The sequence below is a fragment of the Talpa occidentalis genome, unplaced genomic scaffold (assembly GCF_014898055.3).
Source record: "Talpa occidentalis isolate TD23 unplaced genomic scaffold, MPIMG_talOcc4v2.1 talOcc4.12, whole genome shotgun sequence".
Taxonomy (NCBI): Eukaryota; Metazoa; Chordata; class Mammalia; order Eulipotyphla; family Talpidae; genus Talpa; species Talpa occidentalis.
This window is the reverse complement of record NW_023601212.1, coordinates 72,121,224-72,132,892: the sequence shown is the minus strand read 5'-3', so window position 1 is coordinate 72,132,892 and position 11,669 is coordinate 72,121,224.

The following is an 11,669-nucleotide window of genomic DNA, read 5'->3' as shown; positions in this document are numbered from 1 at the left end:
CCCAGGCTCTGCTTCTCACCACCGTGAGACCAGCAAGTCACTGACCTTGCCGCATCTCACCAGGGATGCAGGCACCTGGCCCTCCTCCAGAGCCCTGGGCACGAGGTCAAATTTCACACGGAACTGGAGGCTGCGTGCCAGTTACCTGTCGGAATGGTAACGCTGCACATCGAACAGCCACACACACGTTATCTCAGGGGGGACGGGGCTGGTGGGGACTGAGAGGTGAGGGGACTGAGCTTTGTGCCACACGCCTCTTGGCTTCCAGCCAGCCAGCCCAGGCATGCCTCCATGGGAGGCCTGGAGAGCAGGCCCTGGAGGCACTTCTGCAAAGGTTTCACCAGCCAGACTGAGCTCCAAGTTGAGGTGGGGGACAGGTCACCCCATCAACACTGGATGAGCAAAGGGCACAGACACGGGGTGGCGTGCAATTAGGACCATCAGAGAACAGAGGTCAAATGCACAACTGAGCTCATCAGTCTCTCTCACCAGGCTGACCATAGAGTCTAAAGTACAGAAAATCTAAGACAGATGGTCATCCACCCATCCATCCATCCATCCATCCACCCAACATAAAACCGGAGCACCGCTGTGTAGAAGACACACTGGAGACATCAGTAAACTGCCCCCTCCCCCCCCCACCTTGAGCGCATACCAGTTAGTCCCAATGGGAAAGCGTGACACCTGCCAAAGGAATAATTCAAGGGATTTTGCCTGCAAGGGACCATGTCCAGAGAGAGGGTGTCAGGACCCAATGGATGGCAGCAGTGAAGCTGGCACACACCCACCAGGGAGGAGGAGCCTGGTGGGAGGCAGGAGAGAGATTATGCAGAAAACCCACCGGGGCCCTGGGGAGGGGATTTCAGTAGAGGTATGTGGTTTGGGGGGGGGGTGTGTCCCATCCTCTTCCCAGCTCGTATAGGCCTCCCCCTTGACTGTGGGACCAGAAAGCCAGGAGGCAGAGGCCCAGTAAGTCCAAACTGTAAGGAGAAAGTGGGGTGAGAAGGATGCACAACTGATGCCAAGAGGCAAGTGGGAGAGGCCCAGCCCGGGGCATTTAAGAGCAGCCTCTGACCTGATAATGCAGCATGCACGGGCCAGCACTGGGGGGCCCCCAGGGGGCCATCTTTCCTTATGGAGTAAGACTTCTGGAGGCAGTGATTGTTTAAGACCTTGGGGGACACACAAGAACTGGCATGGTAGAGGTGGGAGAAGGCAAGGGATTTCCACCTCTCAAGGAAACCTAGGTCACCGCACCCACCCCTAGCCAGAGAGGCAGGCAGCGCAGCTGGCAGATGGATGCCGGGACAGTGGGGAGACCGGGCTGCTGGGGCCGGGCTGGGTGGCCTGCCTTGCGAGCAGAGAGTTAAACTGTGAGCAGTGGAGAGTCACTAAAGGATTTTATAAAATAATGACTTCTGATTTTTCTCATCTCAAAACCAATCCTTTCATTACATACACCTTAGAAAACAGTTCAACATATAGAAGAAAACAGAAGTCACTCAAGCTTACCACCCCATGATAACCATGGTTAACATTTTTGATATCTGTCTTTCTAGCCTTTCTTGCTATAAATGTATCAAGCTTGGAATTTATTCTTTACAACCAGATGTGCAAAGCAGCATCTCTTTCTGTGAAGCACATCTTAGTATGAGCCTCTATTTCCTTCGATGGGCTCTGGCTGTTGTGCAGAGATGGAAGTCATGATAATGTGCTTGAGCATTCAGTAAAGAAGACTGTAACGATGCGATGCCCGAGAGGGAGAGAGAAGGAGAGAGTGGAACAGAGATGGGGGGAGAGGGAGAAAGGGAAGCAGGAGGGAGGGAGAAGGGAGGTGAGCACAAGAGCAGAAGAGGAGGCGTACCCAGGAGTTTGTTTAAGGAAGGATGAGGTTTGCTGCTCAATGGACCAGGCCTGGCTAGGACCATGGACAGTTCACCCATAATCCAGGAAGAAAACAATATACTGGGCGCTGAGTTGGGTGCTGGGGTGAGTACAATCTTCTCACTCCACTGAGTTACTCTTTGTTCTACTTTCTGGGAGGGTTAAAAATTTTTTTTAATTTGAAGTAATTATAGAGTCACAGGAAGTCACAAAAATAGTACACCGAGTCTCCCATCTTCCTCCATGGTAACATCTTATATAACTGTAGTTCAACATCAAAGCCAGGAGGTTGTTTTGTCCATTGGCACAATTATGTCAACTAGGAAACAGGGCATATTTAGTTTTCATCAGCTTATACTTGTATGTGTGTGTGTGTGTGTGTGTGTGTTTGCATATTTATCCAACATGTAGATGTGTGTAATCACCACCATCAAGATACAGAAGCGCTACACCACCACAAAGATCTCCCTCATGCTGCCCCTTTATAGCCAGATCCTGCCCCCTGCTCCACCCCTGCCCCCTGCTCCATCCCTGTCCCCTGGCAACACTAATCTGCTCTCCATCTCTATCATTTTAAGATTGTTATAAATGGAATGACAAGCTATGTAACCTTTTGATATTGACTTTTTTCACTAAGCATAACTCCCTTGAAACCCATCCAAGTTGTTACATGTACTGATAGTTTGTTCCTTCTTATTGCTGAATGATAATCCTTTGTGTCTATGGTATAACAGAGTTTGTCTGACCATTCCCTGTTGAAGGACCTTTGGGTTGTTTCCAGTTGGGGGACATTACAAATAAAGCTGCTATGAAAATACACATACAGGTTTTTGTATGAATTTAAGTTTCCACTGATCTGGTATAAATGCTCAGGTAAGCGCATAGTTCAAATTGTAAGGAAACTTAACTGTTTTCCAGAACAACTGAGTCATTTTACATTCCCAACAGCCATGGATATGGAGATTTAATTTCCCTGCACCCTCACCAACATTTGGCATTATCACTATTTTTTTCCTTGGTTGTTCTATTAGTACGTAGTGATATTTAATTGTGGTTTTAATTTCTATGTCCCTACTGTCTAATGTTGAAATCTTTCCATGTGCTTACTGGCCTTGAGTATCTTGTCAAAGATGAAATGCATCTTTATCTTTAGCCCATTTTCTGAATGTATTGTTTTTACTGTTGGGTTTTGAGAGTCTTTACATTTTCTAGTTGGAAGACCTTTGTCAGATATGTGGCTTGCAAACTTATCCCCCAGTCCATAGTCTGTCTTTTCAGCTTCTTGACAGGGTCTTTCATAATGCAAACGTTTTAGATTTTCTTGAACTCTAGCTTTATATTTTTATTTATAAACTAGGCATTTGGTATCATATTTAAGAATTCTTTGGCCCTCCTGCCTGAAGATATTCTGCTTCATTTTTTTCTAGAAGATTTATAGGTTTACCTTTAAAACCATAGCTAATTTTGAATTAATTTTTGTTTAAGATGTTGTATAGGTCAAACTTTTTTTTCTGTTTTGTCTGTCTATGGCTGTGCAATTGCTCTAAAACTATGTGTTGAAAATATCCACCACTGAATGACTTTTGCTCTTTTGTAAAGATTCATGCAGGAGTATTTGTGCAGTTTTCATCCTGGGCCCTGTATTCTGTCCCCTTGATCTATGTGTTTGTCCTCCCCACCCCGCTGTCTTGATTACTCAGCTGTATAGTAAAGCCCACCATGTCCATGTTAACTACTCTACTTACTTTATAAGCTTTAGAATAAGCTTGTCTATTTCTACAAAACATCTTATTGGGATTTTAATAGGAATTCAGGGAGAAGTAACTACTATGTGTATCTTCCAATCCATGAACATGGTTGTCTCTCCAATTATTTGAATATCCTTTTATTTTTTATCAGTATTTTTTAATTTTCAGGATTTCATAATTTTCAGCTCTGTTTTGTTAGTCATACCTTTTTTCAGGCATTATGAATGGTGCTATATTTTAAATTTCAGTTTCCATATGATCATTGCCATATAGAAATGTGACTGATTTTTGTATGTTGATCTTATTCATTCCTAACTTTACGAATACATTTATCTCTTTGTGTCTGATAATTTTTTCTTTGAAGTGTAAATTATCTGTCACTAATATATCCATGCTGACTTAAAAAAATTAGTTTCATGGTATATCTTTTATCATTTACTTTCAACCTACCTATATAGTTACATTTGATATAAATTCCCTATAGGCAGTGTATAGTTGGGTAACGTGGTTATTTTTAAAACACTGGCAATCTCTATATTTTAATTGCTATATTTAGGCTATATTTATATTTAAAGAAATTGATATACTAGGTATATCAATACAATAGGCTGATGTTTTATTGTTTTGTTTGTTCCCCCTGTGTCTTATTCCTGTTTCCTGTTTCATGCCTTCCTATGAATTATTTGAACATTTTTTGTAAATCCATTTTGGTTGTTTTTAAATATATCACATTTATAGTGCTGTTTATAGATATTACAATCTACATATGAAATTTGCCATAGTTACATTTGTATCACCATTTTATCACTTTAAGATTAATTCTCTTACTTCCATTTAGCTCTTTTCTTTCCTTCTTTAAAAATATAATTGTCTTTTTTTGGGCATTTGGGGTGTTTCCAGGTTTTACCTATTGTAAATAGTGCTGCAATAAACATAGGGGTACAGGTGGTCTTTTGAATCAATATTTTTGTGTGCTTTGGGTAGATCCCTAGGAGTGGAATTGCTGGGTCATATGGTAGCTCCATTTTTAGTAGACTGAGGAAGCTCCAGACAGCTTTCCATAGTGGTTGAACCAGTTTGCACTCCCACCAGCAATGCAGGAGAGTTCCTTGATCAAGAAGATGTGGCATATATACACAATGGAATATTATTCATTAATCAAAAAAGATAAACTCATGCCATTCACAGCAATGTGGATGGAGCTAGAAGGAATTATGCTCAGTGAAATAAGGCAGAAGGAAAAAGAAAAATATCGGATGGTTTCACTTATAGCAGGAATATAGGAGAACCAAATAAGACATCAGTGTAAAAAAAATAATAACAGTACAAAGCACAACAAAGCAAAAACAGACAATTATAAATCAGAGACATCCTGCAGGGGAGGAGGAGGGAGAGGAATCGGAGGGAGGGAGGAGCACAGAGGACTGAGGTGACGGTGCACAGGTGCATTGGTGAAGGAAACTCTATGGGGACTACACCTGCAGGAGTGCAGGGAAACAAATATTGTTTAAAAATGAACAATGTAAAAAAATTAATTATTAAAAAAAAGAAAGTCATGAAGATGAGAGAAAAAAATAAATAATTGTCTTCCAAATATTTCCTCTATATACATTGAGCACTATTCAGAAGATGGTTATAATTTTTGTATTAACCATGAAACAATTTTAAAAAACACAGTGAAAATATTTACCTCCACTTTTACCCATTCCATTGTTCTTTCTTCCATTCTGAAGTTACAAACCTCCTTCTGTTATAAATTTTGTTCTCTTTTGAGAACTTCCCTTTAGCAACTATTAAAAAGGTAACTCTGTTGGTGATAAATTCTCTTAGTTTACCTGTATCTAAGAGTGTCTTTATTTCCTCAACTCCTAAAGGATTATTTTTTCTGGACATAGAATTCAAAGTTGACACATTTTCGTTCAACATTTGGAAAACTGCTACCTTCTGTCCTCCCTGGTTTCTGATTAGAAATCTGCTATTATTCAAAGCATTGTTCCTCTGTAGGTAACGTGTCATTTCACTCTAACTGCTTTCAAGATTTGTGACTAGGCTTAGTTTTCAGAAGTTTAATTATGATAGGTCTCAGCATAATTTTTTTCTATTTAGAATTTCTTAGTTTCTTGAATATGTAGGTTTAGTTCTTTCACTAAATTTGGGTATTTATAACCATTTTCAAGCCACTAAAAATAAAGTAGGCTGTTTGGACAATCACAAAGATTTGAGAGGCAACCAAGAACTAAGGTAGGTTGAATAAGAAGGTGACTCCTTCAACAAAATCCAAATTTCATAGAAGAAAATAACCAGATCAAAGTGGAAATACATGAAATAAATGAAATACACACTATGAAAAGACCAATAAAACTAAGAGCTTGTTTTTAAAAAGATAAAGAAAATTGACTAACTTTTAGGTAGACTCTCCAAGAAAAAGAGAGATGACTCAAATAAATAATCTGAAAGAGGAAACATTATGACCAATACTACAGAAATGCAAAAGATCATGAGACTACTATGAAAAATTATACACTGACAAATTGGACAACCTAGAAGATATGAACAGATTCTTAAAAACATATAATCTACCCAGATCGAATTTTGAAGAACTAGAAAAATCTGAACAGACTGCTTACTAGTAAGGAGACTAAGGTAGTAATCAAAAACCACCAAGAAACAAAAGCCCAGACCAGTTTCACTGGTGAATCCTACCAAACACTTAAAGAAGAAAGAGTACCAATCCTTCTCAAATTCTTCCCAAAAATAAAAGAGAAAGAAATACTTCTAAATTCATTTTAACTCAGACCTATATTACCCTAACACCAAAACCAGGCATGGACACAAGAACAGCACAAGTCAGTAACCTCGACTCACAGAGATTCAAAAACCCTCAACAAATAGCCAACTGAGTTGAACAACACATTAAAAGGATCACATTGATGATGAAGTGAGACTTACTCCAGAGATTCAAAGGATGGTTGAAAATCTGTAAATAAATCAATGTGATACACAACAAAATGAAGCATAAAAATGCGATGATCATCTCACTGGATGCAGAAAAATCATTGACATCTTTTTAGGAGAAAAATTTCTCAACAAAGTATGCATATATCTTAACATACATGACTATATCTCAACATAAGAAAGGTTATATATGGCAAGTCCACATTTGTTGTCTTTCTCCATGATGCAAAACTGAAACTTTCCTGCTAAGATGAGGAACAAGACAAGTGTGCCCACTCTCGCTACTTTTATTCAACATAATATTGGTAGTTCTAGCCAGAGAAGTTAGGCAAGAAAAGTGAATAAAAGCATCTAAATCAGAAAGGAAGAACCAAAGCTCTTATTTGCAGATGACATTATATATAGAAAACCCTAAAGATTCCACCAAAAAACTGTTAGAATGAAGAAACCTGGAAAAGTTGCAGGATGCAAAGTCAACATATAAAAATCTGTTGCATGAATATATACTAATAATAAATTATCAGAAAGAGAAAAGAAAACAATTCCTTTATAATTGCAACCCCAGGGCCCAGGAAGGAACAGATGAATTGAACAAACCAAACACAAGCATGGAAACTGAAACAGCAATATCTTTCCAACAAAACAAAAGACAAGAACAAGGTGGGCTTGAAAGAACCAATGCTCATCTTGCTCAAATTCTTTTTAAAAATGCACAGGAAGGGAATGCTCCTCTATTCAATTTATGATGCCAGCATTACCCTAATACGGAAACCAGATAAAGACAGCACAAGAAAGTTACAGGCCAATCTCCCTGATGAACATCCATGCAAAAATCTTCAACAAAATACTAGTAAATTGAATTAAAGAGTCTGTCACAAGGATTACACACCATGATCAAGTGGGATGTATCCCACGGTGGCAAGGATAATTGAATATACAGAAATCAATGTGATACATCATATCAACAGAAGTTAAAAATCATAGGATAATATCAATAGATGCAGAGAAAGCATTTGGTAAGATTCAGCACTCACTTATGATAAAAACTCTGAACAAGATGGGGATAGAAAGAAACTACCTCAATATAATAAAGTCGATACATCACAAACGAACTGCCATTATAATGCTTAATGGTAGAAAACTGAAAGCTTTCCCTATTAGATCAGGAGCAAGACAGGGATGCCAAAGTCATCACTTCAGTTTAACTCAGCGTTAGAGACTTTGGCCTGAATGACCAGATAAAAACAGGAAAAAGGAGACTCCAAGTTGGAAAAAAGTTGCTGACAGGCTACAGATATAGAAAATCCTAAAGACTCCACCAAAATGTTGGTAGAAGCAATAGATGAATACGGTAAAACTATAGGTTATGAAATCAGTGTACAAAAATTCATAGCCCTTTTATATAAAAACAATGAATATGAAGCAAAAGAATTTAGTAATTCCATTTATAGGGGCTTCCCTGGTGGCACAAGGGGTTGAGCACAGCACTATGAAGCAATCTGCAGTCTCTGCAGCATGAGTTCGACCCCCGGCCGGCCAGGGAGCAACCCACATGGTGCAGCAGACCTCTCCTGTCTCGTCTGCTGCTGCCCTCAGCAGTGTATTTCAGTAGATCTGCCTGTTCTGCTCCCCGCTCTGTATCTGGTGGATCCTCTGAGTGCCCGTAGGTTCAAAGGGAACCTTAAGGTTCAACACTTCCAAGTACTTCTACACAGACATGCCTGCTCCAAGGGGTCTCACTGCATCCCTATCAGAGCTCTGACTTTCATGCGACCCAGGATAAGGCTACAAACGGGAGCTCCTTGATTCTTTCTCCACGTCCTCTACCTGCTCCTCACAAGTCGCCCTCCGGCTTCTCCATGGCCTTATAATCATGTTCCTGTTCTTATCAAACACCAGCGCCATTGCCCTCTGTATTCCACCTGCCTCAGCACACGTGGAAGTTGGCCTCAGCAGCCGCACTTCCACCGCATTCTGGAGAGAACCAGTATTCCACCTGTTTCCAGGGAGGGGTCCTCTCTGTCATCAGCTGGGGATGATCTAGAGTCACATCCCTAGAGTCTGTAGGGCCATTTCTAGTAATCAGTTTCAGGTCAGATTCTGCAGAAGTAGAGCCTGAAACAGGAATTCCTGGTGAGCAATTAGGAGTGTTTCTGGGAGAAGCTTAAGGGCAGCAGGAGAGGAAAGTGGAGGGACCTAGACTAAGGTGTGGTTTCACCCGATGCACAACCTCAGCCTGACCCCACGGGGAGCTCTGAGGCAGAAACTGCATCGTGGGGCTTGTCCTGCCTTGTGGCAAAGGAGCAGGAAATTTGAACCCAGAGACAGTCGGGAATCAGCTCTGAGTCACTCTGGGGGTGGGAAGGGTAACTCCCACGGCCTCAGGTGCCTGAGGACACTCCTCCAGAGACAGCTGCAGGTGTGGGCTCCAGCACCAGCACCTGCAGCAGCCTTGGGCCAGCACAACAGACAGGGAAAGGCACTCTTGGAGATCCTGGGCTGGGGGCACACGTACATCTGCCCAACTCCCGCCAGAAAGCTGCACCAATTTACATGACCATGTCATCGTGTTTATTTTGACTTAAAGGTTTGCATGCTTATTTAGCGATCTATACCCATTATTTTTACAAGAATGTTCACAACAGCCCAAAGTTGGAAACAACCCAAATGTCCATCAAAAAGGGAAGAAAGTGTGATATTATCATAGAACCAAATACTGCTCAGCAAGAAAGAGGAACAGGCCAGCACACAGAGCAGCACGAGTGAAGCTCATAATCACCCGGACAGAAACCAACCACAAAAGAATACACTCTAGATGATTCCCAGGACTCTATTTTTAATATGCTAAGAATCCTAGCCACCCCCTTAATATAAAACAATATATCCTTTAGTTTTTAATATAACTTTTTATCTTAAATATTTAATTCACTGGAATTTCACTCTGGCCTATGAAGTAGGGATCTTGGAAAATTTCTTCCGAATGGTTGACCATATGTTCAACACTGTTATTGAACAATCCATCCTGTGTCCACTGACTGGAAATACCGCCCCTCCATACACTAAATCCTCATCTCGCTCATGTCTGTTTCAGGACCCTGAGTTCTCCCTCATTGATCTGTCTATTTCTTTCCAGATTTATGCTTTTTTAGTTAGCTTAGCGAGTGATGCATTTTAATATCTGATAGGGTCAGCCCCCTTCATTCTTTTATACTTGCAAATTTTTCTTGGCTATTCTCACACATATATTTCCAGATGAACACTAGAATCACTATATCATGTTCCAGAAGTCGTGCTGGGCTTTTGTATGGAATTGCTTTAAATTTATAGACTAACTTGGAGGAAAATTATATCTTTACAATACGAAGTCTTCCAGTGCAGTGGATTCAGACCTTTTATTCCAAGTCTATTTATGTCCTGGTGTATGGCGGGGGTGGGGTGTGGGGGGCGGAGTGTTGGGGTGTGTTTCTGCCCAGCACCCATTTCTCATTCCCTGTCTTCTGGTCTGAGGGCCTGTCTTTCCTGGGAGATTCCCAGTAGGACCATCTCCATCAAAGGGTGGGGTTTGTGAACTAATCTGAACCAGTGAGAAAATACCCCAGGGAAGTGTGCGTGGTTCAGCACAAGCAAGATCCCTTGTTTCCTCCAGTTCTGCTGCGTGCTGGGAGGAGAGTTTCCTTTTCTCTGGAATTACCAGCTGTCAGGATGAGCAGTGTCTGGGGGAATCTGTCTGAGTGGGAAAGGCAACAAAGTAACACTCACCGAGCACCTCTCCTGTGTCAGGTACTGTTCTCTGAGTTTTACATAACTGACAAATGGAAATTCACAGAAACTCTTGGGTGATGGGGGTGATATTCAAGACCTTTTGTTATAGGACAGGGAGAGGGGCAGCCCAAACCCCGCAGACCTGCCTATTCTAAATGGGTTCTGCCATCCGCCGCATCAACACAAAACATAGGAGACTTTAATGGGAAGGAACTTTAATAAAACTAGGAAACAATACAGGTAAGGCAGAGTCTAGTTTCTAAATGAAGCACCCAAAGTTACCCGTCCCCTCGTGGGTAAAAGTCCATCCATATGGGATCGGCCCAGAGCAAGGCCCCAAAGCCTGCCACGAGTCTAAAGCATCTTCCAGTGGGGACCCACAGAAAAGGGTCACAAACAACCAGACAAGCCCGGAAGGAAAAGAGCAAAATCAACATCAAGATAAAAGCTGCCACTGTCACCTCCCCACGGGTCTCACCCACATCTGTGTCACCCAGTCCACGACCAAAATGGTAGCGCAGTTTCTTCACGTGTCTCTCGGCTCCATGCGCCTCCTCCAGGTCTCCTGGCTCCATCCTGCTTCCTTCCTCAGTCTCTTCTGCAGCTTCTTCTCTTCCTGCTCAGCTCCACCCCCCCTTGGGTGGGGCAGGGAACCTCCCCCTTTCCTGGGGACCACCCTGTTACACTTTAAGAACTGGTAGAACCCCAGAGCTGAAAAATCAAACTGGAAGCCCCAAACGGTGTGTACCAGCTGCATTTCAGCTCTGAAAGCAAGAACCATCACCCCCATTTTACACACAAGGAAACTAAAGTACCTTGCAAGTTTCCTTACTTGCCTGAGATCATACAAATGGTCTGTGGTGGAGCCTGGATTCCCCTCCAGTGGGGAGTTACCTCCAAATCTATAGAACAGTGTGAGAGTGGGGAGTTATAGAGGACTGGCCCCGAACACAACCAGCCCCACGAGCAGCTGAGAAGACAGAGATCCTCATCCTGCTAGCAAGGTGGGTGTTCTGTCCCCACTGCCATAGGGACCCATCACATGCCTCGAGAGCCCAGAGTGCAGGGTGGAAAACGTTCTGCCTTTGGAGCAGGGGGCGTGCTGTCCTGGGAAAGACCAGTCTGCTTCCCCAGGCTGCTCTGTCCACCTTCCCAGCTCCGGTGCAGAGACCAAGATGCAAACAGGAGGGGGGTTAGGCGTTGCACAGGGTTGGGGAAGAACAGGGCCAAGGTTTCTTGATGAAAGCAGAAAATGCAAGATGAGATTCCAACTTGCTCTCCCTCCCAGGGGCACGGCACCACCAGGAATGATGCGAAACC